Source organism: Chiloscyllium plagiosum, chromosome 7 (assembly GCF_004010195.1).
Source record: "Chiloscyllium plagiosum isolate BGI_BamShark_2017 chromosome 7, ASM401019v2, whole genome shotgun sequence".
In the NCBI taxonomy this organism is placed as follows: Eukaryota; Metazoa; Chordata; class Chondrichthyes; order Orectolobiformes; family Hemiscylliidae; genus Chiloscyllium; species Chiloscyllium plagiosum.
Window position 1 is genome coordinate 10252612 of NC_057716.1, and position 26495 is coordinate 10279106.

The 26495-nt window shown below is 40.9% G+C and overlaps 1 protein-coding gene across 8 annotated transcripts in view; it reads right to left on the reverse strand.

Annotated features, from left to right (window-relative positions):
* Window positions 1-26495, reverse strand: part of LOC122551298 (diacylglycerol kinase beta) — a 544642-nt gene that overhangs the window by 483266 nt on the left and 34881 nt on the right. The window contains exon 2 of one of the 8 annotated variants that reach the window (XM_043692998.1): window positions 13946-14019. The exons of the other annotated variants lie outside the window; for them this stretch is intronic. The gene's annotated coding sequence lies outside the window, so the exon portion shown is untranslated. The remainder of the gene's footprint in view (window positions 1-13945; window positions 14020-26495) is intronic. 8 annotated transcript variants of the gene reach the window in all.

Genomic DNA, 26495 nt, shown 5'->3' on the forward strand with positions numbered 1-26495 from the left:
AAAAACCCAACTGGCTCACTAATATCTTTACGGAAAGAAACTGCCATCCTTCCCTGGTCTGGACTCCAGATCCACAGCAATATAGTTGACTCTTAATTGCCCTTTGGGCAATTAGGGATGGGCAACAAATGCTACCTGGCCAGTAACACTCTCATCCTATGAGCGAATAAAGAATGTTAAATTAATTGCAGGATAATATACTCTATGAGAAGTATGAGAGAAGAAAGGGCTATGGATTGACTTTGCTGGCTTGAAACAAATACTGGACAGGAAACAAAAATCTCTAAAATTAAATGGGTAGGTGCAAATCATCGGTAATCTGCACTTTTTTGTAAAACATTTATGCAGAAAATACAAAGTGCAAACAGTTCTAGAGGAGGAATGATTCTCAATAACAAAGTTCGTGCAGAATTATAGAGCTTTTTTATTTGTTTGGAAATTTTGGTTGAACTTATAAACTACTTGTTAAAGAAATACAAGGGAATTTGTTAATTTTCTATGAATTGGATGCAGATAATGTCTATTGACTGCATATTAATTTGGGACTTCATATAATATTCAAACTGAAATGGTGTTTCTGGAGTTAAGTGGTGAACGAGTATAATGTTTAACACTAAATACATGCACATCTCAATATCATTGATATGAAATTTACTGTCTCATTCCCATACAAACGGAGGTTACCACAAAGGTCCCTCCTTCTCATCCTCTGCCCTTGGCTGAGATGTGATAATGTTGTAACACCACCAATCATCTCTGAGTGTGCAACCTTATGGTCCTTTGTGACTATGGTGACTTTACCTGTATACATATGGAAGGACGTGCTTTCTGAAAATCCTTGCACCTACTCAGGAATTTGGGGGCTGAGGAAGGGTGGATGGGAGCCTACAACTCCCTATTGTTTTCTTCACAGAATGCCTTGACCAATCATAATTGCCTTCTTGATGAGCTAATCAACAGCCTCCTCTCCAGTTGTATACATTCTCGTCATTGTTTGAAATTGACATTCATCTATTTGTCCTGAGGAGCTCAAGACAAAATGCTTCAGCAGCGGTATGTCTCATAAGATATGCATTTTGCTGAAAAGAAAATGAAGATTATCTCAAGCTCTATCCTTCCCCAACTGACTTTCTGTAACGTAACAAAGCAGGACTATTAAATATCAAAAATCACACAACACCAGGTTATAGTCCAACAGGTTTATTTGAAAGTACTAGCCTTCGGAGCGCTGCTCCTTCATCAGCTATCTGATGAAGGAGCAGCACTCAAAAGCTAGTACAGGTACACAATCCTTTATCTGAAAGGCTCAGGACCAGTCCTCTACTTTTTGTCATTTATATAAATGATTTGGATGTGAGCATAAGAGGTACAGTTAGTAAGTTTGCAGATGACACCAAAATTGGAGGTGTAGTGGACAGTGAAGAGGGTTACCTCAGATTACAACAGGATCTGGACCAGATGGGCCAATGGGCTGAGAAGTGGCAGATGGAGTAGATTTCAGATAAATGCGAGGTGCTGCATTTTGGGAAAGCAAATCTTAGCAGGACTTATACACTTAATGGTAAGGTCCTAGAGAGTGTTGCTGAACAAAGAGACCTTGGAGTGCAGGTTCATAGCTCCTTGAAAGTGGAGTCGCAGGTAGATAGGACAGTGAAGGCGGCGTTTGGTATGCTTTCCTTTTTGGTCAGAGTATTGAGTACAGGAGTTGGGAGGTCATGTTGCGACTGTACAGGACATTGGTTAGGCCATTGTTGGAATATTGCATACAATTCTGGTCTCCTTCCTATCGGAAATATGCTGTGAAACTTGAAAAGGTTCAGAAAAGATTTATAAGGATGTTGCCAGGGTTGGAGGATTTGAGCTATAGGGAGAGACTGAACAGGCTGAGGCTGTTTTCCCTGGAGCGTCGGAGGCTGAGGGGTGACCTTATAGAAGTTTACATCATCATGAAGGGCATGGATAGGGTAAATAGGCAAAGTCTTTTCCCTGGGGTCGGAAAATCCAAAACTAGAGTACATAGGTTTAGGGTGAGAGGGGAAAGATATAAAAGAGACCTAAGGGGCAACTTTTTCACACAGAGGGTGGTGTGTGTATGGAATGAGCTGCCAAAGGAAGTGGAGGAGGCTGGAACAATTGCAACATTTAAGAGGCATTTGGATGATATTTGAATAGGAAGGGTTTGGAGGGATATGGGCCGGGAGTTGAGAGGTGGGACTAGATTGGTTTGGGATATCTGGTCGGTATGGATGGGTTGAACGGAAGGGTCTGTTTCCATGCTGTACATCTCTATGACTCTATAAGTGACAATTTGATGGTGAAATTTTAAAAAATCTTACCGAAAAGCAGACTCACTATGAGTACTATGGCCCCTGAGACAGAACTGAGGCCTGCTAGTGCTGGGCCACGTTCACCCACGTTGCATCTGAGTGACACACATCGAGTAGGTGTGGAGTTGTGTTAACTGTTTGCATGCCAAACAACCTTGTTAATGAGAAAAAAACTTCACAAAAAAAACCTTTAGATTTTGGAGCTTTTCTGATTTCTGATAAAGGGTTGTCGACCTGTACTTCCAAATAAACTTGTTGGACTATAACCGGTGTTGTGTGATTTTTAACTTTGTCCAGCCCAGTCCAACACTGGCATCTCCATATTATATTAAATATCATGAGCTGAAATTCCAATGGACTGAAGCTGTAGAAGCTAAATTTTATGCTTATCAAATCAAACATCAATTTCCATAAACTTGGATGTGTTTCTAAACACCCATTGAAACATTCCAATATGTGTGTGTTGTCAGGCTTTAAGTAACCCAAGGAGTTCATAATATCAAAGTAGTCGTTCTGGTTAGCTGATTAATGCAAAGTCAACATTGAGTTATATTGTGAGTGTCATGCAAAGAACACTACATGCAAAATAAATAACTACCTAAAAATCCCAAACATTGATTTTTATATAAAATGCCCATCCCTTAACATACATTAATATACATTCTGTTTGCTCAATTTGTACTGTTGCACCGAAATCTTGCTATTTTGTGTTTAGGTATTATGGTCAAATATAATGTGCACAGAAAGGTAGAAAACATAAAATGGTATACAAAGATTCACTACTGGTGCAAGGTGATCGACAGCATTTTCTGCAACAGGATGTTGACAAGGTAGAATTCAGAACTTGCTAAATGTGAAACACAATCATGATGAACTTTTTGTAGGACGTAGCAATAATGCAAGAGAGTGTTCTGGTGGTCACTTGTGTGAAGCACAAACCAACTAAATCATTGCTTTGAGACCACATGTTGGATAAAAAGCGGATATGTTGTGGCCAGCCATGACATGTATGATAACCATCTTCACAAGTTAGGTTGACCGGAAAATATTTTGTGACTTATGGTTGCTCACGAAATTGAGACCATAGAAATATTCTATTTATAATAGCAATATTTTTTCCAACTGAAATCTAATATAAACTGCTATCGTACAGCATTGAGGGAGGCCAGTTTGGTCAGTGTTTTTCACCCAAGGAGAAAAGTCGAACCACCTTTACAATACACTAGTGAATACATTTTTATTTTACTGAATTCGTAAAATCAGACTGCAAAAATCATGCTAGTTTCAATTCTATTTACATGCTTATTTTGGCATTCTGAACTAAGATGATTGCAAGTAAACATGACAGCGATTGTGCACTAATCTCCATCTGGAAATATTGACTGAAAAGTTATACAGAACAGCAGCAATTTCATCAGGATTTCAGCACAAAGACAATTAAATGAAAGGTTATGCGCATTTCCAACAATGTGTGTGGACCAAGAGAGATGGAAATGTCTATGGTTCACTAAACAAACCTATTAACATCTCCTGTGACTGGATCCCAAGCTCTCATAATGCATGTCACCATGATGTTCTTCTGGTCTGTGATGTCGTCCACAGACTACCCATTCTCTCATTTTTTTCAGCTTCCCTCTAAACTCTCCAGGATCCTGCACCGCTATTTTCCCACCTTGACCACAGATCATTCATTCCTTTCTTCCTCAACACTCGATGCCACAGATTCACCCAAATGACAACCAGATAGACACTCAATCTAAGTGGCTACGACCAAGAAACAGATTCCAAAATAGCAAATTGGTTCCCTTAAATTTGGTAAGTCTTAAATAATGCCTTCTCTTCCAAAATTATGGAAGAGTCTTCCAGACTATGTCAGCCTGTTCCTACCCTTCCTCCCCATATATCGAGTGCAAGTCCTGGATGAAGATGACTTTTGTTTCCTTAATTAACACTTGTGATTGCCTTGCTCCATTCCCACCAGAAGAACCTTGCACTTTTGCTGCTAAAGCCAATAACCTCCAAAGTCATTTTACAATGCAAACCTTCATACTGTCTGTTCCAGAGCTGAACTTTAAACATTATGAATCATTTTTATCTAAAGTTACATCAGACTTTGCTACCTCACATCTCAATTACAGATGCTATTTTTGTTTAACATCCCGGATACTAAGTTACATAAACCTCAACTCATCTGAAACTGCGTAACAACAAAGTACTCTGGGATTACAATCATAAAGCCTTAAAGCTTAACATGTACTTTCAATTTTAATCTAAATAAATTTATGAGTATTCTATATTAATTGCTCACTGGTGGTCAACTAATATTTATATTTTAGACTAGCAAATCTTTTGGAACTACTCAACATTGAACTGAAAATGCTTTCATCTCACTGACTCATCCATAAAATACATTTTCTGCCTGTGTCAATGTGTCTGAGTGGCACAGGAAACCAGACTTAATCTCCACCCATATAACATCCCCTCCTTCCTGCTCTCCTCTCAGTGCCTAGGATTGGCCATTTGAGTTGTCAATCAAAGCAACAATGCTGATAAAACACAAGAGAATTACTATGAATGAAGACAGTGAATTAAGTGTCATTCTCAAGTTAAAAATAGCGTAAATTTAAATATTTGTTTCATCTTAACTATTAATTTTAATCCCACATACATAATTGAAGCAGAAGGTAGTTCACTGAATTGTTCAATGAAATTTACTGGATACAAACAATGCTTCTGATAAATTACTTCACTGAAATATTTTCATGGCTTGTTTCAGTCCATATGCCTATGGGGTGGATATGTCAGCTTATTACTTCACAGAAATATGTTTTAATATCTCAGATTTAGTTTCCATCCTCTTATTTTCCAGCCTAGGATGGGTAGCCCAGCTTGTAGCCAACAGCTCAAAGCACAGCAGGCCTACAGCCTCAAACTACATCTGCGGCCTCATCCAGCCACAGTTCCCTCTCTTACTTTCACTCTGACTCGGAATTTTTCTTTTTTGTTCCTCTCCCAATTTACCATGGCCAGGAGAATTTCAGCCCTGCAGTCTCCCTACAAACATTTCCCCAGCCATATTTTGCAAGACCCTGGCATCTCACTGCACAGAGCATGAGACAGATGTACAATTGCCCACAAAATTCCAGGAAGTGCAATTTGATAATAGCATAGCAAAGCCAGCAACTCAGGACCTCTGGTGCTTTGAAACAGACATTGTATTTTCTTAAGCAAAGATTTGACAAATAAACAGAAAAGGAGAGGGTCACCAACAGTGGATAAATTAAACATGAAGAGTGATAAGTTTTTTTTTTAAGAAAAAGAATGGATTGAGGGAGTGGAGATAAGACATTGCTAATCATTATGATAACCTTTACACTATTACATCTACTCAGGGTGCCTATGCTCTTAACATTGCATTTAACCAAGGTGACAAGGAAGAAAGCAATGCTGTAAGTTTGGATTCTTTGAGCCACACGCCTGTTTAGCATAGCTGAATAACATGAGCACAGTATTACTGGTTTTCCAAATATTGGTTTATTTGCCATGCATCATTGTGTGTTATGGAAACTTTCAGAAATTAGTCATCAGCCATCAGTCCAATCTGCCTTTCTTATTTGTCAGTGCAGTGAAGCAATATTCAGCAACCATTGTATATTCTGAAGCAGGAATTCAGAATGAATTCCTGCTGTCAGAGCAGATGACACCAAGTTAGGAAGGAACTATGAATTCAAATTAGGAGTGGAGGGATTATAAATATTGCTCACTGAAATTTGCAACTGGGCTATCAAAGGCAAATAAAAATTGAATATAAACAAACCCAAGGTCTTGCATGAATGACAACTTTAAATAGAAGCAGGTGTACTCCAAAATTTGCGACGGCAGAAGCTAATGCTGCTGTGTGTTTATAAATGGTGAGTGTAAAATCAAATTTGTGGAAGCAAAAAAGGCAAAATAAATTTACATTTTACATTAAAACATGTGCAAACCACACTGGAGACAGGAAATCTGACATAAAAACAAAATGCTGAAAACACTAATATCCAGCAGCATCAGTGAAGAGAGAAACAAAGGTAATGTATCAGGCAGATACTTTTTGTGTCAGAACTGAAAGATATTAGAGATTAACAGTCTTAAGCATGTATAGATTGAGGAAAGAAAATAACAAAAAAAAGGGGAAGAGTGCATGTGACAAAGACAGTGAGTGAGTGAGTGAGTGAGCAATGTCAGGAATCATCTATCATAATCCCACTTCAAACTCCGTTTCCACAACGTTTTGTACAGCAACAACGTTCAATGCAATCTTAAGGAACAGGATTTCGTAGCTTTTAAACCTCAGCTCTGGTAACAAAACACTGCTCTCATTGTCTTTGGCAACAGGTACTGGTGATAGAAGATGACTGCATCTCATCCACTAGGAGTGCCAAAGGTATGAAAATGGTTCTGGGGAAATCCTGTCTGTACACATTTGGTAGCATCAGCCCAAACCCTTGGCACTGACCTGCCCACACACCATGACATTCTTGGATCACCAGAGCATTCTTTTTGCAAGATTTTCCCCATGTTCCCACACTCCTGACAATCTGCGCTTAACACTTGCAACTTCTCTGGAATATCTTTTGTTTCACCATCTATCCAATTACTAACTCTGATCCCCTCAACATCCTCGATTTGTTTACTTACTTATTTCTATCCTCAATACCATCACATACTTCCTTGTTCACTACTTTCCATGCTTAATTGGTTACTTAACTACTTCTATCCTCAATACCGTCACATACAAAAGTTGTCAAAATCATCTGCATATTGCTGATACTTTACACTCAGAGAATCCAATCTGAAAAGCAGCTTTCCAACTCACAAACTGAAATTCTCTACCTAATTAAAAGTTAAAAATCAAATTTTCGTCATTTATAGAAATGATTTGGATGTGATGGTTAGTAAGTTTGTAGATGTCACCAAAATTGGAGGTGTACTGGACAGTGAAGAAGGTTACCTCAGATTACAACAGGATCTTGATCAGATGGGCCAAGGGCCGAGGAGTTGCAGATGCAGTTTAATTCAGATAAATGTGAGATGCTGCATTTTGGAAAAGCAAATCAGAGCAAGACTTGTACCCTTAATGGTAAGGTCATAGGGAGTGTTACTGAAGAGAGAAAAAAAAAGACCTTGGAATGTAAGTTCATAGTTCCTTGAAAGTGGAGTCACAGGTAGATGGGATAGTGAAGAAGGCGTATGCTAAACGTTATGAAGATGTGAGTGTACGGTACCTTTAAGAAAGTTAAAAGCTGGCAAAACTACCTGACATCAAGTGTTCTCAATAAGGTAACAATGTAACACTTGATCGAAAGCTAGATGAGCTGGGTTGCCTGGAGACAAAAACAGATTCACATTAGACCAATCAGTTTAAATTATACCCCAAACTCTGATCCAGTTTCTTGATCTTCCTTAGACTTCTCCACAACAAGGATGTCACTCCCACCTTGGATCGTGCCAAATTATAACCCCCCAAAAAATTACCAAACTCCAATCTAATTTCTAGGGCTTCTCCACAATAAGGGTGTCACTCCTACCTTAGATCCTGCCAAATTTGGCAGGATCCAAGATGGCAGTGACACCTCTGTTTGTGGAGAAGTCCAAGAAAGACCAAGAAACTGGATTGGAGTTTGCTTTTTGGGGGTATAATTTAAACTGATTGGCCTAATTCAAATCTGTTTTTGTGTCCAGGCAACCCAGCTAATCTAGCTTTCGACCAAGTGTTACATTGTTACCTTATTGAGAACACTTGGTGCTGTCAGGTAGTTTTGTTAGCTGTTAACTTTCTTAAAGGTACAATACACCCACATCTTCATAACATGTGCTTGCCATTATTGGTCAGTACATTGAGTAGAGGAGTTGGGAGGTCATATTGCAGCTGTACTGGATATTAGTTATGATACTATTGGAATACTGCATGGAATTCTAGTCTCCTCCTATAGGGAGGATGTTGGGAAACTGGAAAAAGGTTCAGAAAAGATTTACAATGAATGAAGCCAGGGTCAGAGGATTTTAGCTGTAGGGAGAGGCTGAATAGGCTGGAGCTGTTTTCCCTGGAGCGTAAGAGGCTGAGGGATGACCTAATATAGATTTATAAAATCATGACGGACATGAATAGGGTAAATAGACAAGAGCCTTTCCTCAGGGTAGGGGAATCCAAAACTAGGTTTAAGGTGAGGGGAAAGACTTAAAAGGGATCTAAGGGGCAATTTTTTTCATGCAGAGTGTGGTGCGTGAATGGCATGAGCAGCCAGAGGTAGTGGAAGAGGCTGGTACAATTACAGCATTTAAAAAGGCATCTGGATGGATACATGACTAGGAATGGATTAGAGGGATAATGAGTCAAATGCTGGCACTTAGGTTTTAAATTAAATTTAGGATATCTGGTCGACATGGACGAGTTGGACCAAAGAGTCTGTTTCCGTGCTGTATATGTCTATGACTCTATGACTTTAATTACCCAGAGCTGGACTGATTGCTACTAAAATTACAGAAGCATCAGGTTCTGCAGGTAAGTGACTACTGCACAGGCCATTTTAAAAAAAAATTGTACCCATTATGAACTTAATTTATTTTCGTTGAATTTCAAAATTAATTTGATTGTTTTTCAAAGCTTATTAGTTTCCCATCAATTCAAGTATTGCTGTAAGATTTGCATGGAATATTTGACATTCATATTGAGAACTGCATTCTAAATACAACTGCTAATATTTATGGTGCCTCATCCATTAAAAACGCTAAAACAGTTGAATGGCAAAGTCATAGATCAGCTTGCTTAAAAAAATACTCCCATTTATTTACTGCTTTCATTTGGTGATGTATTTTAACAAAAAAAGTCTTATCTTTCATGTGAACTTTATATTAAAAACCTGCATTAAAACAAAAGCTGTGATTCACACGAGAGCCCAAGAGGTTGGAAGCCTCTTCACGAGATGAAAATCTGACCTTTTTGCAGCCTCAAAACACCTCATGGAAAGCAAAGTTGGTAAGCAGAGTAACCCAATTTACTGAAAGAACACCAAACGAAATTAATCAACAAGATTCCACATTTTGTAACTTTTTGAATTATAACACTAGAACATACACATGAATTCACACACAATTACTTTAAAAAAGGTAAATTCCACTTTAAATATTCACCACAACAAAGAAACACCTTACACAACCTGAAGCATTCAAATCACTTCAGAGACATGTGACACCACGTAGCTTCACAGTCCCACAATACAATGTCTTCTGTTCACACAGGGTACATAAGTAGTCCTATCCAACAGTTTTCACTCCAAGTTTCACAAATACTTTCATCATCAGTAAGGCACACTTCCTCTCCAACTGACTATCCAATAGCATGTTTCACAGTTTGGCCACTTTTGGGAAAACACTCCATTTTGGGGCTACAAATGAAGCAGGGCAGTTGGAAAGAGTGACAGTGGGAGACATTTTGGTGGCAGTGATCATAATTCAGTTAGTTTCAACATAATTACAGGAAAGGACAAAGTTAGGACAGGAGTTAAAAGTTCTAAACTGAGGCCAATATTACTAAGGTAATGAGTGATGTAAACGTACAAACAGCTGCTTAAACATGTAAATCAGTATGAGCACGTGGAAGGCAGTCGAAGGATGATTCAGGGAGTTCAGAGTAAACATGTTCCCATGAAGAAAAAGGGTGTGACGACCAAATACAAGGCATCCTGAACATCAAGGCGTTTATACCATTAGATGAGGCAAAATAAGAAACCTATATCTGACATCAGGCACTCAATATTAGAGAAACCTGAAAGGAATATTGAAAATAGGTGCAACGTTTTAACAAAAGGACATTAAGAAAGCAAAGACTCGGAAGGACAGACAATTGGCAAGTAATCTCAAAGTGTATCTAAAAATGTTTTATCAATTTATTAAAAGATGATAACTAAAGGAGAGAATTGGGTTCATAAGAGACCCAAAACGTGGTGTGTGTAAAGGCAGATGTGGGTATGGGTCTTAGTGAATATCTTGCACTGATCTTCACAAAGGAGGAGAACAAAGTAGATATTACGGAGGTGGTAAAGGATTGGATGTGCTAAGCATGGGGAGAAAGGAAGTATGATTGTTAAAGGAAGCCAGGGAGGAAAAAATGGAAAGTCTGACCACCTTGTTCTAATGCTCACTTGATACAGGTCCGGGGCCAAAAGACCAGAAGACTAATAATGGAGTAGATTTGCTTAAAAAGGCACCAGAGGATAGTTTGGATAAATACAGGCGAGTCAGTTTAATCTCAGTAGCGGGCAGAATAATTTGTGAGGCACAGGATAAACTGCCACTTAGAACAGACTAATAAGGGATAATCAGCATAGAGTTTTTAAAGGAAGATTGTGCTTGACTAACTTGATTAATTTTTTTGAGGAAATAACAAGGAAGATTGATGACAATAGTGCAATTTAGAAAGGCTTTTAATAAGGTTCTACATGGCAGATTGGTTAAAAAAAAAAATCACACAGATGCAAGGGAATTTAGAAAACTGGACAAAAAATAATTGGCTTGGTGACAAAAAACATTAATTGTTTATGACTGATTTTGCAGCTGGAAGGTGATTTCCAGTATGGTCCTGCATGGCTCAATACAAAGTACTCTTCCTTTTTGTGACATACGTTAAATGATGCGGTTGTTAACTGCAGGGAGCATGATCCAAGAAGTTGGCAGATGATAAAAATTGGGCACGTGGTTGATAGTGAGCAGGATGACTGAAATCAACAAGATTCCAATGAACTGTTCAGGTGGACAGAAGTGGAATTTGACTCAGATAAGAATAATTTGATCCAGCTCGTCTACTGACCATCCCTTTAGTCTATTTTTGCCACCTGCATTAGACTACTCTTTCTTCATACCTCCAAGTGCCTTTATTTAAGTTCAGGTTTAGTTGGTACTGGTTGCAGATCATGGATCACCAAGACACACGGATCAGCTTCTTTTTAAACAGAAGAATGGTATGATTGATCCCTGTACAATGCATACAGGTCATAAGACATAGGCACAGAAGTCAGTATTCAACTCAATGACATCACAGCTAATCTGATAAACCTCAACTCCACTTTCTTGCTGTTTTCCCTTAACCCTGGGTTCCCTTACTGATTAAAAAAAATCTGTTTCTCAGCCTTGAATGTATTTAACGACCTAGACTCGACAGCCTTCTGTGGTAAAGAATTCCACAGATTCACTACCCTGCTTATTCATTGCGTGGCCCTAGACTCTCTGAAAAGGGGAAATAAACTTTCCCCATCTACTCTGCAGAGTCCCTTAAGAATCTTGTCCATTTCAATAAGGTTGCCTCTCGTTCTTCTAAATTCCAATTCCACTACCAACTGGTCCTGAACTTAATTAAGATTACTTCGAATAGGCCTAACTTACTCAACCTCTCCTCATAAGACAGTCCCACCGTACTTGGCATCAGCTTACTATAACTTCTTTGGACTGCCTGTAGCGACAGTATATTTTTCCGTGGATAAGGAGCCTAAAACTGCTCACTGTTTTCCAGCTTTAGCCTGAGTAATGTATTGTTTTAACAAAATTTATTTTTATATTGCACTAACTTTGCACTATACAAACATTCTATTTACATTTCCTATCACCCACTGAATCTGGATGCTAACTTCTTCTAATTCATGCTATGCACAATATATATTAATGATTTGGATGAAGGAACAAAATGTAACATCTCAAAGTTTGCAGATGATAACAAGTTGGGTGGGAGGGTGACTGCGACGAGGATGTAGAGATCCTTCAGCATGATCTGGACAGGTTGGGTGAATGGGCAAATTATTGGCAGATGCAGTGTAATTTGGATAAATGTAAGGTTATTCACTTTAGAAGCAAAAATAAGAAGGCAGATTACTACCTGAATGGCTGTAAATTGTGAGAAAGTGAGGTCTGCAGATGCTGGAGATCAGAGTTGAGAGTGTGTTGCTGGAAAAGCCCTGATGAAGGGCTCCGGCCTAAAACATCGATTCTCCTGTTCCTCGGATGCTGTGCTTTTCCAGCAACACACACACACAACTGTAAATTGGGAGAGAGGAGTGTGCAGTGGGACCTGGATGTCCTTGTGCACCAGTCAATGAAGGTAAGCAGCAGGTGGTAAGAATGGCAAATGGTATCTTGGCCTTCACTGCGAGAGGTTTTGAGTATATGAGCATGGATGCATTGTAGCAGTTATACAGGGCCTTGGTGAGGCCACACCTAGAATAGTGTGTGCAGTTTTGGTCTCCTTTTCTGAGGAAGGATGCTCTTGAGTGCAGGGAAGGTTTACCAGGTTGATTCCAGGAATGGCAGGACTGACTTATGAGGAGAGATTGACGAGGTTAGGATTGTTTTCACTGGAGTTCAGACGAATGAGTAAGGATCTCAAGACTTATAAAATTCTAACAGGACTAGACAGGGTGGATGCGGGGAGGATATTCCTGATGGTGAGTACATCCAGAACCAGGGGTCACACTGAGGATTTGGGGTGGACCAATTAGGACATGAGATGAGGAGATATTTCTTCACCCAAAGAGTGGTAAGGCTGTGGAATGCATTGCCACAGGAAGTAGTTGATGCAAAAACATTGAATGTATTCACGTGGTGACTCGATACAGCATTTAGGGTGAATGGGATCAAAGGTTTTGGCAACAAAGCAGGATTAGGCTATTGAGTTGGACGATCAGCCATGACTGTGATGAATAGCAGAGCAGACTTAAAAGGACCAAATGGCCTCCTCCTGCTATCTTCTATGTCTCTTTATTTCTTGGAATAAGGATCCCCAAATCCCTCTGTGCTATAACTTTCTGCAATCTTTCTCCATTGAAAAGATCACAGAAGTGCTTCACAGGAGGCTCCCAAGCACTGAGGATGTCACCTAGACAGGGGCCGAAACGTCTGCAACACAAATTTCCAGCTCGGCAAACAGAATCACAACAACGAGTACCCGAGCTACAAATTTTTTCACAAACTTTGAAGGATGAGTGTCACCGATGATGATATTCTGGTAACTGACTCTGAATGAGGGGGTACTAAAGTCAAGGACTGTTGATATGTAATAAAAGGTGATTCTTATCTGTCTGGAGTTATTTCACCATTAGTCTTTGTGATTGCTTTCTGTACCGATATGGCAGCTTCCACTTTCATACACACCAACAAAGCATGAACATCCACATTTAGACATTTCACAGCTTTAGCTTTTAAACCTACAAGTATAGTTTAACACATTTTTGTAAGCCCTTTTCTCCAAACTGAAAAATGTAAACAGAGGAGGGTCTGTTCTGTCTTTAACTCCACCAGAGGCTCTTCATACTTTGCAAGATCTTCAGGGTGCTTTCACTTCTTCCAGGAGCAAATCAAGATGTACAATGGTTCTCAATAATTCACTGTGACCCTCTTTAGTTTTCCACAATGGCAGTTAAAAATTTGAGCTATCACTCCCTCTACAAGGATTACACTCTTCCACTAACTTTGCCTGGTATCGCTCTCAATTTCAATTCTTCCTATATTTGGAATTTTTTATTCCCAGCATTAACCCCATACTTAATTCCTGTTTAGTGATTCTAACAGGTACAGGTCAGAGTATTAATTACCTCTATTCTCCTTGTTTGGCTGCCATCAGATATACAACTGCCTTCTCATAATCTTCCAAGTAAACTATGGTTGCCTGAAAGAAAAATACACAGATAAAACTAAAGTAAAAAAGACAGCCTCCTTTCAATTTATACCCATGCCAACGTGGCATGTTTGGGATGTCCAAGTGAGATTCCAGCTAATTATCTTCCACTTCCAAACTTTTTAATCTGAAAAGTTTAAGTCCCTTTTCAGCCATTCTTTGCTCTAGGACACTCAAATAATTTAAATCCAGAATGAAGACATTTATAGACATCCCTTCTCCACCAAAAAACTTCGAAGAAATTTCCACTGTTAGTGTGTTCTAATTCATAGTATGTAAAGATACAATATCCCTTATAACAGTGATCTTAGGGGTGCTTAACAGTTCCTCAAATTGAGGTCTTCCACTTGCATTTAGAAATTTAATTTGCCCAAAACTAAACATTATATCCCTATAATATACAAATCATAAAATTTTGTCATCTTCACAATACCTTTTACTCATTAGTAACATTTTCTTCATACAAATTGTGTATTTCACTGTCGAGAAAGATAAAATATTTGAACATTGCTGATATTTCCTCATTCCTCATGATAACTTCAACCTTTGCTTCTGCAGGACAAACATTTACATTAGATTAGATTACTTACTGTGTGGAAACAGGCCCTTCAGCCCAACAAGTCCACACTGACCCTCCAAAGAGTAACCCACCCGGATCATTTACCCCTTCACCTAACACTGCGGGCAATTTCACATGGCCAATTCACCTAACCTGCACATTTTTGGACTGTGGGATGAAACCAGAGCACTCGGAGGAAACCCACGCAGACAGGGGCAGAATGTGCAAACTCCACACAGATAGTTGCCTGAGGCAGGAATTGAACCAGTGTCTCCGGCACTGTGAGGCAGCAGTGCTAACCACTGTGCTACCGTGCCGCCCAATTATGGCTTTTCTTCTTATATAATTGCAAAAGCTTGAAACTAATTTTAAGTTACAATTTTATTTTACTCTATTAAGCGCTGGTCAACCAGTCTCTCAAACAAAAAGCCAATAATAGATATAATTTTTTGTTTAACACTGGAAGCTAGTACAATTGCAACATTTAAAAGGCATCTGGATGGGTATGTGAATAGGAAGGGTTTGGAGAGATATGGGCTGGGTGCTGGCAAGTTGGACTAGATTGGGTTGGGATATCTGGTCAGCATGGACGCATTGGACTGAAGGGTGTGTTTCCATGCTGTACATCCCTCTGACTCTATGCCTTTTTTTATAAATTGAATTTCAAATTAATTTTAAAGGTTTTGTCCCCCACAGAGAATCTTTCATTATGAGATTAACTCTGCCTCATTGCTGTCTACCACATTGAAATAGCTGTATTCCTAGATGATTCTAAAACTAAACTGTTTCAAAAACACTATGAACTCACCTTCCTGCGTCAATGCTATTTATCCTGTCCAAATGAAGATTATTGCATTACAATCATTGCAGTAACATAGGCAATGAGGTCAGTTAGGTGGCCCTCATAGATTACAAGTTCTCTGATTGGGGCTGTTAACCTGTATGCCTGTACAGAACATTCAATGCAGAGTTGAAAATTGGAAAGTGTAGTATTTTCCCAGATGACCACTGCTGGGACCATGTGGTATTCGCCACTTCTATGCATGTAGTACTGTGCAAAGGTTATTTGATCTATTTCATTGCAAGTAATTCTACTTTGTCTTAGGCCTGTCTACTGACTAGTGATGGATCATACACTGTCAGGAATAATCTAGAGAACAGATATTTCTTAAATATCAAAGATGATTTACTGCAAGATATCAGTTAAGTACAATTAGATTTGGTCAAGTGTAATTACTAAAATCTTTAAGAGCTGCTTCCTCTGACATCTACAGTGGAACTCATCTCTACCCACAGTGCGTGCGTGAGACATCAGCAGAATGGTTGGAGCCAATGTAACATGAACAACAGCTTAGACAACAGAAAATAATATCCACACAAGTACCAGGCAATGTCCAACTCCAGCAAGAGAGGATTTAACCATTAAACTGTATCTACATGTCCAAATTCCTCAACCCTTCGTTTTTGCTCAAGGATGACCAGACTACCTAACAGGATCAATACTGCAGCTGCAAGGCAAAAGCAGATCCTGGGCATGCTGTGGCAGGTGATTCACCTCTCAACTCTTCAAATCCTTTCAAGCCTTGACAAGGCAAAATCCCGGAGTGTGATGAAATACCTTCCATTTACTAGGATGACTGCAGCTTCAACAGTACTTAAGGCTCAATGCTATTCAGACAAAGAAGCCAACTTGACTGACAACTCAGCCATCATGTTAATTATTCACTTCTCCACTGACACAATGGGGCAAGAAAACCCAGATGCCCTGAGCGAGAATTTAATACCTTTTCTCTCTACCAAAATGTCACTCCAACTGCCACCTCAGATGTTGGCCTCCCATGAGTGATGAAAGCTATAGCAATTATATTAACTGTTGAACTATGAAACCTGCAATGCTGAACCTATTTTGATACAGTAGATATGCACGTTGAGAGATGGCTCAAGTGCATGCTGCCTATTTTGAGAGGGCTGTTGTCTCAATTAAATTTGATCTAAATAAACATCCCTCAGACTGTTGTTCTGCAACCTAACTTTTTGAATTGAGTTGAATTTATTGTCATGTGTACCGAGGCACAGTGAAAAGCTTTGTCTTGCGAGAATACAGGCAGATCACAGAGTTAAATAGCATAGATAAGTAAATAATGGGTAAACAGCAGCAAAAACAAAAACTCAGGTACAGGTGAATGTTAAGAGTCTGAGAGCCCATTCTGTATTCTAACAACAGAAACTGTTTTGAAACTGGCTGGTGTGGGTGTTCAGGTTTCTGTACCTTCTCCCCGCTGGTAGAGGTTGTAGAAAAACATTGCCAGGGTGGGATGGATCTTTAAGAAGGCTGGTGGCCTTTCCTTGACATCAGGCCTGGTAGATGGATTTTAATCGATAGGAGGTTGGTCTTTGTGATTGTCCAGGCCAAGTTTACCACTCTCTGTAACTGTCTCCAATCTTGAATGGTACAGTTGCCATACCAGGTAGTGATACATCCACACAATGCTCTTGATGGCACCCTCTATAAAAGTTGGCAAGGTATTCGCCACCATGCCAAATTTTCTCAGCTGCCTGAGGAAGAAGAAACATTGTTGAGCCTTGGTAACCAGTGCATCCACATGAAGAGTCCAAGAAAGCTTGTTGTGGATGACCAATCCCAGGAGCTTGACACTCTCCACTCGAACCACCTCTGTGCTGTTAATGTGTCGGGAGGCATGAGTAACATCCTGCCGAAAGTCAATAATGAGTTCCTTGGTTTTGCCAGCATTGAGAGCTAGGTTGTTGTCAGTGCACCATTTTTCCAGGTCTTCCACCTCCCATCTGTAGTCTATTTCGTCGCCAACTGAGATTCTATCGACTATGGTGGTGTCATCAGTGAACTTGTAAATGGCACTAGTCTGGTATTTGGTCATGCAGTCACGGGTATACAGTGAGTACAGTTGGGCTCCAGTGTTGAGTGTTAGTGAGGATGAAATATTGTCCCCAGTCTTCACTGATTGTGGCCTGTGGGTCAGGAAACTGAGGATCCAGTTGCAGAGAGTGGGGCTTAGTCTGAGACCACTAAGTTTAGTAATCAGTCTCAAGGGGATAATAGTGTTGAAGGCTGAACTGTAGTCAATGAGTAGGATTCTTACATAGCTGTTCTTGGTGTCAAGATATTCTAGGGAGGAGTGAAGGGCAAATTACATGGCATCTGACGTGGATCTGTTAGCCCGATAGGCAAACTGGAGTGGGTCAAGAGTAGTGGGGAGGATGAAGTTGATTAATCCCATGACCAGCCTTTCAAAGCACTTCATGACCACCGAAGTTAAGGCCAGTTGTTCCTTAGTTCAGAACTCTTTGGCTTTGTGGTTCCTGCTTTTGTTCTCACTGTCCAGGAGAAAGCAACATTACGAGTTGTGTACAGCGTATTCCAGTAAGCATGATTTTAAACCTGAAACCATCCTTTTGCACCGTTTCCTTGGTTTAAAGCAGTGTATTTCATTTCAGTCTAAAGTCCAAAAATAAAAAAACGTAGTCTTTGCAATGGTGACTGTTGAAGATTAGATCAGATTCCAACTGATTGCAGCAATACCAGACTAAGGGAAGCATCCAGTGTTAATTCATTATGATAATTTCTTCACCTTTACACCCATTGCATAGTTATGAAAAATGGCAAGCAACATTCCCGCTACATAAATGCTACAAAATGACCATCTCCAATAAAAGACAATGTAGCCACTGCCTCACTACATTTAATGCATTCCCATGCAAATAGCCCAATATCAACAATGACAAGCAACTCAACTGGATTTGTCGCATTATCACAATGGCTACAAAAATAGGTCAGAAGCTAGGAATTATGCAAGTAACTCACCTCTTGACTCCCCGAAGCCTGTCCACCATCTAGAAGGCATAACTCAGGAGTATGATGGAATACTCCTCAATTACTTGGATGAATGCAGCTCAAGAAGCTTGACACTATCCAGGACAAAGCAGCCCGCTTGATTGTTTGTGGATGTGGTGCCATTCCACCACTGGTGTCCAGTAGCAGCAGTGTGTACTATCTACAAGATGCATTGCAGAAATTTACCAAAGATCCTAACAGCACTTTCCAAACTCACGACCACTACCACATAGGAGGACAAAGGGCAGCAGAAATACGGAAACACCCCTTTCCAAGTTCCTCTCCAAGCCACTCAACATCCAGATTTGGAAATATATCACCATTCTTTCGCTTTTGCTGGGTAAAAATCCTGGAACTCCTCCATGGCATTGTGCATCTACCTACAGCACCGGGGCTGCAGAGTTCAAGGTGGCAGTTCACCACCAAAGACAAGGGCAGCTGGGGATGGGAAATTAACGCTGGCCCAGCCAATGATGCCTACATCCCATGACAGAGTAAACAAAATACAGCTGCCTTCTTTAAATCTGAGAATAACAAACTAAGTAGAAAAGAACTCATACCTATGCTGCCAAATGGAAACATTACATAAGACAATAACATACTGCTACCAGTTACCAATTGTCAATTCTGACTTTTGGAACAGTAGTGTATATTTTCAAACATTGTATTTGAAAGGCAGCCTTTTATTGAATACACAAACAGAAATGTGCGATTGAAAATGAGGAGATTGGGGAATCAATAGCAATTCACGAAACCTTCCTCATGTGTAGCAAGACAATGAAGGTAGTTGTGAACAAAATAGTTATTTTGGCTTTTGGTTTAAATGAGTTGTGTTTTTAAAAATGTAAATTATAAATTCTTGTTTTGCTGAGTAATAAAAGTCACAGGACTTATTTTAAGCAGCTTAGATTAAGATTAGCAATGTGAAATCAGTATTGTACTTGTCTAAATCGGTTCTTTTGATTAACCCCTTATTAACTGGTCGCAGGTTTAGAGGAAATAAGATCAGATTGTACAGCCAGTGGTCAGTTAGATCCCATAATTGACACATGAAGATTAGTATTATTTCACAGTAATTATAAGCTTAAAGTTGCCTGAATGCACAGCACCAGTTAACCGCATCAGGAAAAAAGCCTGAACTGTAAGTCACCTTGGATACATACAGCGGCAAGATGATTTTCCTTGAGGCATGTTACTGATAAGTGCAAACAACTACAGAAAGTTTTATTATCAGAGCTTATTTCTGAGTTTAAAATAACCAAGTATTATGTTTAATTTCAAAAACCCCAGAGGCAGACAAGCTGTTGGTTAAGTTGAAAGAGTCCTGATAGAGGACAAATGTGACGGGTAGTTTCTCTTTGCTGAGAAACGTGGGCATGGCCACTTTCAGTATTTGAGGAGTCATGAATGGTGCTGAACATAATGCAACCATTAGTGATTATCCCCATTCTGACCTCAGGATGGAGGGAAGGTCATTGATGAAGTAGCTGAAGTTGATAGCGTAGGACACTACCCTGAGGAACTCCTGCAGAGATGTACTGGAGTCGAGAGGACTTCAGCTATTCTGTTGACACAACCAATTCAGATTTCATCAACATCAATGCTCAAATTCCATTTATGCATGCTTTTTTGAGAAAAAAAAACCGGATGCAGCTGAGAAATGGAGTCCTTTTGTCATTCAATATCAGCAACAAAAGTCACACATGCATACTGGAATCAACAATATTCCCAAAATAGCATCAAAGCCCTAAAAACTAGGGGAATCACTAGACTTATTTTATTCACCGGGTAATTTCCAGAATGGTCCAAAATGTAGCTAACATCACTTCAAAATGACTAAACATAATCAATATCGCACCTCAATGAGGTGCAAACTATAGTATGGATGCTAGCTCCTGTCCAAGAGAATTAATGTGCTTAATAACCTAATTATTTTCAAAGATTGGTACAATTTTCCAAGTTAAATGATTCCATGATTTTGCTGTGGGCCATTTAGGGGTTGGGACTGGACCTGGTATCAACCTCAACATTGTTCTTCTCAGATGCTGCCAAACCTGCTCAGTTTCTCCACCACTCTCTTTACTGTAAAAAAAAATGCTGACTGATTTGAAGTCAGCATCACTGTAGTGGAACCTATCATTGAAGCAATGTGACCTGCTCTCATTGATTACGAGACCCAAGGGAGAAAACTGAATTTAACAAGAACCACTTAAATATAATTTTCAACAGACTCCTAGGTAGTTCATAAATGACTAGCGGCTGAAACTCTGCCAGAATTTTAAGATAACCTTTTATACAGGAAATGACAGGGGCATGCATGACAGGATTAAAAAGACAACACAAACTTGGTAATAATACAGCTCTACTTAAAGCAGCAGCAGAGGCAATGGACAGTTGGAGAGATAAATAGATATGCCAGGGAAAACACCACTGAGGAAGCTCTATCATCATAGAAAGCCAACCTGTTGTGACAGAGCTGGATATGACACCTATAAACTAAGCTCATAGAACATAGAACAGAACAGCACTATACAGGCCCTTCGGCCCTCAATGTTTTGCTGGCTTTATCCAACTCTAAGATCAAGTTAATCTACGTACCCTTCATTTTACTATCTTCCATGTGCCTATCCAAGAGTCACTTAAATGTCCCGAATGTATCTGACTCTAGTAGACTCCTGGCAGTGCATTCCATGCACCTACCACTCTTTGTGTAAAGAATCTACCTCTGACAATTCCTCTAAACCTTCCTCCAATCACCTTAAAATTATGCCACCTTATGATAGACATTTCCATCCTGGAAAAAAGTCTCTGGCTATCCACTCTATGCCTCTCATCATCTTGTCCACCTTTATCAAGTCACCTCCATCCTCCTTCACTCCAATGAAAAAAAGCCCTGGGTTCCTCAACCTTTCTTCATAATACATGCCCTTCTGTCCAGGAAGCAGCCTGGTAAATCTCCTCTGCACCCTCTCCAAAGCTTCCACATCTTTCCTATAATGAGGCGATCAGAAGTTCCGCAAATCTTTTGAGTCACTTGCCATGGGCAAGACTCCCAATCATGTGCTTAGTGAGTACTATAACAGGAAAACTGACAACTTTGCAGCTTCACAATCTCTGCAAGAGGGTGCTAGCTGACAGTGCCCTAGCATATGCACAATGCAAACATTGTGACACCATCCAAGAACAAGGGCGATCATCTCCCTGCTCAGTATCATGGATGAAGTATTTGTCCTTGTTGCCCTGGTCAACAGCAGATCTTAGGTGGACACATCTCCCTGCAATTTCCAGTGCGGTTTCAGAAGTGGAATATCTACAACTGACATGACTCTCTTTGTCTGGCAGTTGCAAGGGAGTCTGTGAACAAAGGGGACAATTATTTATTGCCTTCATCAATCTCATCAAGACATTTGACCATGTGGAGCATAAGCAACTTACTTAAGCTGCTGGAGAAAAACTGGCTCTCCGTTGAACTTTCTTAAAATGATTTCATCTTTCCACACGCAATGGCAAAAGTCAGTTCTGACAGGGTCAGGATAAGGGCTCAAGTTATGACTAGGGAAACCATTGTGATGCACAGCAGGGTCAAATAGGATTATGCTCTGATTCCAGGTTATGTTCTTTGTCTTTGCTTCTAGCATATGCCCACAGGTCATACCATAACTGACAAAGCTGTTCAGCCTTGCTGGCCTGAATCAAAGGCAAAAATGAAACAAGTTGCCCTCGAATGATTTTTCTACTATAGAATGTCCACAAGCATTCCATTCCAACAGTATTGGAGTAAGAGGTTGAGGACCGAGGTGAGAAGGAATTTCTCTACTTAGATGGTGGTGACCCTTCAGAAGACTGTGGAGGCTCAGAGAACATTCAAGACAGAGATTGATAGAGCTCTGGATATTCAAGACATCCACATCCAAGGAAATGCAGATAGTGTGGGGAAATAGCCTTGAAGTAGATCAACCAAGATCCCATCAAATGGCAAAGCTGATTTCAGAGATCAAATGGTCAACTCCTGCTCCACTCGTTACATCCAAGAAGTCTAAGAGTATGTAGAAAAACAGCAACCTGGCTGAGAACATCAAACAGAGAGTTGACCCATCCTACATCCTCAGCACATTCCTCCATAGTCATGACACCTGAATGCAGAAGTCAAGGCTGAATTTTTTTCATGTCATTATCTCAGATATATCCTCAACACACCTTGTCAGGGCAAGGTCACCATATCAGAGATCCTAGAGTGTGCTAGTTCCATCAACATACACTCATTGCTAAGCCAAAGCTGCCTGCACTGGCTCTGCCATGCCCACTGGATGGATGACAACTGTTGACCTAAAGACCATCTGTCTGGAGACTTGGCCACTAGGTGATGGCCTCCTGGATATCACACCCAAAAATGACAGATACAGACACTGACAACTGCCTGACAAATCGTCAATAACTGTGACCTATCATGGCTGATTGGAAAGGACCCAGAAAAACAAAACAGAAACAAAAAGCTCAGCTGGATGAGAAGAGGGCCTAGAGAAAAAGCAGGCCAACACATTGTGAACCTTCTCAGCCTACTGTATCCTCGACAGGAAACTGCTGTACCAGAGTGGGGTTCCTGAGTGATGTGCAGATTTCCACACCGCAACCAAATACTAACCACAGACTAGGGTAAAACATAAAAAGGAAGATAGAATGACAGTTTGTCAGGATGACATGATGCTAATCGTGGAAAATTTTAATCAATTTGAAATGTCAGGTGGTACCCTAGACGAATTGATAAAATGTTTTCAGGACAGTTTCTTGGAACATCATGTTCTGGAGCTGACCAGACAGCTAACTATACTTGACCTAGTATTGTACAAGAAATAAATTTAATTAGTGATCTCATTATGAAGGTGTCCTTAAGTTTAAGCAACCAGAATATGATTGAATTTTACATCCAATTTGAGGCAGAGGGGAATGGTTCTGGAATTCCTTTTTAAAATCTGAAAGGAGAATTATGAGCATATGAAAACAATGCTGGCTAAAACTAATTGGAAAATTAAATACTAAATCAATATAGAGATGGAGTGACTGAAATTTAAGGGATATTTCAGAATGCATAGAATAGATACATTCCATCAAGTGAAACCGTATTCAAATGATGGTCTTACTATCAGTGGTTATCTACAAACATTAAAGATGAATGAACAAAAAAGCATTTAATTTTGTGCAGACTGTTGGCAGGTCAGAAGATTGGGTATAAAAAATTGCGACTAAAAATGTAATAAAGAGGGAAAAGAGTGAGAGAGAAATCTATCAATAAATAAAAACAGATAAGAGCTTCTATAAATCCTTTTTTTAAAAAAGCGAAGTGACTATTATAGTCATACAGCACCAAAAGATCCTTCTCTCCAACGCTTCCATGCTGAACAACTTTTCCCAAAGTAAACTAGTCCCATTTGACCCATATCCCTCTAATCCATTCCTATTCATGTACCCTGTCTCAATGCCTTTTGAATGTTGTAACTGTAATCGCATTTACCACTTTGTCTAGTGCTTCACTCCACATACAAATCACCTTCTGTGTGAAAACAATGTCCCGCAGGTCCCCTTTTAAATCATTCTCCTCTCACCTTAAAAAAAAATTGACCTCTAGTTTTAAAATCCCCTAAATGAGGGAAAAGACCTTTGCTAGTCACCTTTTCTATGCCAGTCATGATTTTATAAACTTCTATAAGGTCACCCTAAGGTCATCCTATGCTCCAGTGAAAGAAATCCCAGCCCAATCAGCCTTTCCTTATAAATCAAACTCTCCAGTCCTGGTAATTTTTTTTTGCAACTTCTCCAATTTAATAACATCCTTCCTAAAGCAGGGTGACCAGAATTGTACACAGCACTCCAATAGTAGCCTCACCAACTTTCTGTACAACCTCAACATAATATCCCAACTCCTATGCTCAATGCTGTGAGTACTGAAGGCAAGCATGCCAAATATCTCCTTTATTACCCTGTCCAGCTGTAACACAACATTCAAAGAGCTATGTACCTGAACCTCGAGGTCTCTCTGATTCAGAACATTTCCCTGGGCCTGACCATTAACTGTACAAGTCCTGCCCTGGTTTGTCTTACCAAAATGCAACACCTCGCATTTATCCAAATTAAATTCCATCTACCACTCTGCATTCTGCAGGGAAATTTGCCAGTGCTACTCAGGAGCCTTTGCAGCACTAGTAATGATGGGGAATGGGTGGATTCTAAGCAGTAGAGAGAGAATAGGGAAACAGATGAAGATGGTTCAGAAGTTAGACAGCAAGTTAATTAGACAAAGCAGGCAACAGCAAGTCAGAGAATGAGGTAACTCTGAAGAATTTACTGCAAGGGGTCTGATAGGTAAGGCGGATGAATTCAGGGCACAAATGGGAACATGGGACTGGGATATCATAGCTATTATAGAAGCTTGGCTGAGGGAGCTGGCGCGGTAGTAGTTTGGCGCACCGACCTTTACACCGCTGAGGCTAAACGCCAGCTCGCGGACACCTCCTCCTACTGCCCCCTTGACCATGACCCCACCTCCCACCACCAAACCATCATCTCCCAGACCGTCCATAACCTCATCACCTTGGGGGATCTCCCATCCACCGCCTCCAACCTCATAGTCCCACAACCCCGCACCGCCCAAAATCCACAAACCTGACTGCCTCGGCCAACTCATTGTCTCAGCCTGCTCCTGCTCCACCGAACTCATCTCCGCATACCTCGACACGGTCCTGTCCCCTTAGTCCAAGAACTCCCCACCTACGTTCGGGACACCACCTACGCCCTCCACCTCCTCCATGATTTTCGCTTCCCCGGTCCCCAATGCCTTATCTTCACCATGGACATCCACTCCCAGTACACCTCCATCCCCCATCACGAAGGACTCAAAGCCCTCCGCTTCTTCCTTTCCCGCCGTACCAACCAGTACCCTTCCACTGACACCCTCCTTCGACTGACTGAACTGGTCCTCACCCTGAACAACTTCTCTTTCCATTCCTCCCACTTCCTCCAAACCAGAGGAGTAGCCATGGGCACCCGCATGGGCCCCAGCTATGCCTGCCTGTTCGTAGGATATGTGGATCAGTCCGTCTTCTGCAGCTACACTGGCACCACCCCCCACCTTTTCCTCCGCTACATCGATGACTGTATCGGCGCTGCCTCATGCTCCCACGAGGAGGTTGAACAGTTCATCCACTTTACCAACACCTTCCACCCCGACCTCAAATTTACCTGGACCGTCTCAGACTCCTCCCTCCCCTTCCTAGACCTCTCCATTTCTATCTCGGGCGACGGAATCAACACGGACATTTACTACAAACCGACCGGCTCCCACAGCTACCTAGACTACACCTCCTCCCACCCTGCCCCCTGTAAAGATGCCATCCCATATTCCCAAATCCCTCGTCTCCACCGCATCTGCTCCCAGGAGGACCAGTTCCAATACCGTACAACCCAGATGGCCTCCTTCTTCAAAGACCGCAATTTCGCCCCAGACGTGATCGACTATGCTCTCCACTGCATCTCCTCCACTTCCTGCTCCTCTGCCCTTGAGCCCCACCCCTCCAATCGCCACCAGGACAGAACCCCAATGGTCCTCACCTACCAACCCACCAACCTCCATATACATCGTATCATCCATCGTCATTTCCGCTACCTCCAAACGTACCCCACCACCAGGGATATATTTCCCTCCCCTATCAGAGTTCGGAAAAGACCATTCCCTCCGTGACTCCCTCGTCAGGTCCACACCCCCCACCAACCCATCCTCCACACCCGGCACCTTCCCCTGCAACCGCAAGAAATGCAAAACTTGCGCCCACACCTCCCACCTTACTTCCCTCCAAGGCCCCAAGGGATCCTTCCATATCCACCACAAATTCACCTGCACCTCCACACACATCATTTATTGCATCCTCTGCACCCGATGTGGCCTCCTCTATATTGGGGAGACAGGCCGCCTACTTGCGGAACGTTTCAGAGAACACCTCTGGGACACCCGGACCAACCAACCCAACCACCCCGTGGCCCAACACT